Consider the following 3008-nt stretch of genomic DNA (forward strand, 5'->3'; position numbering starts at 1 on the left):
AAGTTTCAGGGAATGCATATCCATTAACTTACCAGAAATCTGGAAGTTACAACTTACAAAAACCTTTTTGGGTTTTTTATTATTTCCTTTCGGAAAATAATGCTTTGAAAGGGACACAAAATGAGTTAGCTGCTTGTTGAGTTGATTTGTAAAAGACATCAAAAGTAGATGTTTAGCTATATGAATCCTAGATGTTAAAGATAGGCATGAAACCTTATAAAACAACAACTATACATCAATTCAAAACTAGTTGCTTTAGCTATATGAATCCTCAATATTCATATTCATTTCAAAACCTGATGGATTTCCAGATTCCAGATTTCCAGATTTCTAGATTTCCAGATTTCCATATTTCCAGATTTCCAGATTTCAGATTCCAAATTTCTAGATTTTCAGATTTCCAGTGTGCAGCTTTAACAAAAAATGTGTGAACTTTAACAGAAAACTTTCTATCAAACTGCATCTCCGGATCTTGTCCCGACCATTCTTGCGACTCAAATTCACTACCAGCCCATGGTTTCTAATCAACCAATCTAGAAACCCAATGCAAATGTAGAATTCACATTCTCATCTACTTGGGATCAGATTAGAGAGAAAAGAAACAAGCTCACAATTTTGGTCAACAACATTTCAAAATGTTTTTGTTGCTATAAATCAGTAAAAGACACTATTGATCACAATTTTTTGGCAGGGCACTTTGCTAGAAATATCTAAAATATTTATGTTGGATTCTCTAGTGATTGACAGTGATTATAAACCTCTTAGAAATATGATTATGAGATGGTGGACTACTATCCAATCATTTGCTACTCGACTAAGACAAAATCAGGCTAACAATGATATCACTACCAAGCAAGGACTGTCGACTGGAGCCACAACTACACATACAAATCAACAACCAAATCAGGAGGTAAGAGACTCAACTCTACTATTTCTACTCATAATAACTATCATGATCTTGTTGTGCAAGATCAAACCAACAGCCAACAAGAACAACTAGACAAAGTTGAGGAAAATACAGTTGAGAGGTTCCAGAAGAGAGAAAGAGAGAGAAAAGCCTTAAGGAACCAGCAAAATACTTTTTGAAGAACCGAATCATGAGTTGACCCTGAAGAATGTGGAATATTTTGGCCTCTTACAGCTTGTGCGCTACTTGCATCAACAGGTGAAACAAGGTTAGATCCAACAACCCCTGGTATATCTTGAACATTCAATGCAGGGTTGTTGTGCAGCAATTGACTAAAAAAATGTCACATTTCTACTCTCATTTCATTCATTTCTTCCTTCAGAGAACTGATTTCATTAGCATGCTTTTGTTTTAGCTTGTTAGTTTCTTCATCTTCTTTCAGAGAACTTGTTGTCACTGATCTGCCATAGCACCTAAGTCGGCCAGGCTGCTCCTTTCCAAACACTGCCCTAAAGGCATCATCAGCTGTTTCCCTAGAATTTTGACGATTCTGAAGTTCAGTCTGTTGAATAAAATTAACATCCATAGTTAACTGTAAGAATTATTTACTTTATGGCTAAAAGCAATTTATGATTTACTTGTTAACTTTAATTTACCTTCCTTCTGGCAAAGAATTCAAAATAAAATATATTTAATATGTCCTCGTACTTGCACAAGAAGAAGAAGAAGATGACATACTTAATATAATTCAATGGAGTCACTCTACACAATATATAATGCTTTAGTCTGAATTAAATTCACCAATAATCCTCTTTAAAAAACTTACTATTGCAACTTGGGTATCGGCCTGAATTTCCTTTCCCGTCTTTGTACGAGTTGCAATAAACATTTCAAGCTGCGATGGTTCCTCGTTGTTTTCTTTTGTTGCACGCTACAAATTTTATCAAAAGAAATTCAAAAAATTCAACATCTTCTAATAAAGTATGAAAAAATGAAATTCATATGTCTGCTAAGTATATTACCAATGCCACGCGTACTCTTGCAAAATTAATTGGTCCCATTCGATGCCTTCACCGTTGTTGTTTCCTGTTTTTAGAATTCACCTCAGATATGGCCTGTAATTAAATTTTATAAAAAGAGATGTTTGAATCGATAAATCAAAAAGAATAGAATAGATATGATGCAAAATATGTCAAAGAATAGAAATGCACTATTTTAGCTTTACTTGAACAGTTGGGTGTTTCCAATACTCGATCAACTGGCAGAATTGAGCTTCTGGAATGTCATCAGGACGTTTCGCTAGCATATCCTCAACAACACTATTTTTATCAAAACATCTCTCTTTAATTTTTTGTTTGTGTCGCCTCCAAGCATCACGAAGACCAGTCATCACCCAGTTCTTTTCTTCTACTGGAATTAGGAATTTGGACTATGCAAAATAAAATATATTTATCTTCATTAGTAAAAAAAAAACAATAAAAAATGCAATCTCAAAATTAATTGTTCTTACATTGATATATTCCCACATGCGCTTTTTAATATCTTTTGGCACCGCATGCCAACTAGTGTACATCAAGTTGATGAATCTAGGATTTCTTGCAATTGTTCCGATAAAATTGGTTAATTCCGACACTATCTTATCGGTTGGTCCCACTGCTTGTCCTTTATCAAATGTCACCTCCTCCCTTTCTTCCAAACTTCTTGCATGAATATTCTTACATGTTGTTTTTCCTCGAACTTGTTTTTGCTTCGATATCCCTAGATTGATGTAACAACCAGGAAATAAGAAATTTCTTTTGTACTACAATTAATGTCAACTTCCTCATCTATAGCACACTCATCCTCGCCGTCACAGAGCTAGGCCTAACCCAATTCCTAACCGCTTCAATCTTTTGAGGATCTACCATTACACCTTCTTTTGATACTACATGCCCAAAAAATGTAATTGATTTCAACCAAAATTCACACTTTGAAAATTTAGCATATAACTTTTGTTCCCTAAGAACACCCAAAATAGTACGAAGATGGTTGGCATGCTCTTCTTCACTTTTCGAATAAACCAAAATATCATCAATAAAGACTATCACAAAGGAATCAACAA

General features: G+C 34.4%; 1 pseudogene; it reads right to left on the reverse strand.

The window, feature by feature from the left end:
- Window positions 1–289: 289 nt before the first annotated feature.
- LOC125854144 (uncharacterized) lies at window positions 290–2213 on the reverse strand (annotated as a pseudogene).
- Window positions 2214–3008: the final 795 nt, after the last annotated feature.

This window comes from Solanum stenotomum, chromosome 1, assembly GCF_019186545.1.
Source record: "Solanum stenotomum isolate F172 chromosome 1, ASM1918654v1, whole genome shotgun sequence".
In the NCBI taxonomy this organism is placed as follows: Eukaryota; Viridiplantae; Streptophyta; class Magnoliopsida; order Solanales; family Solanaceae; genus Solanum; species Solanum stenotomum.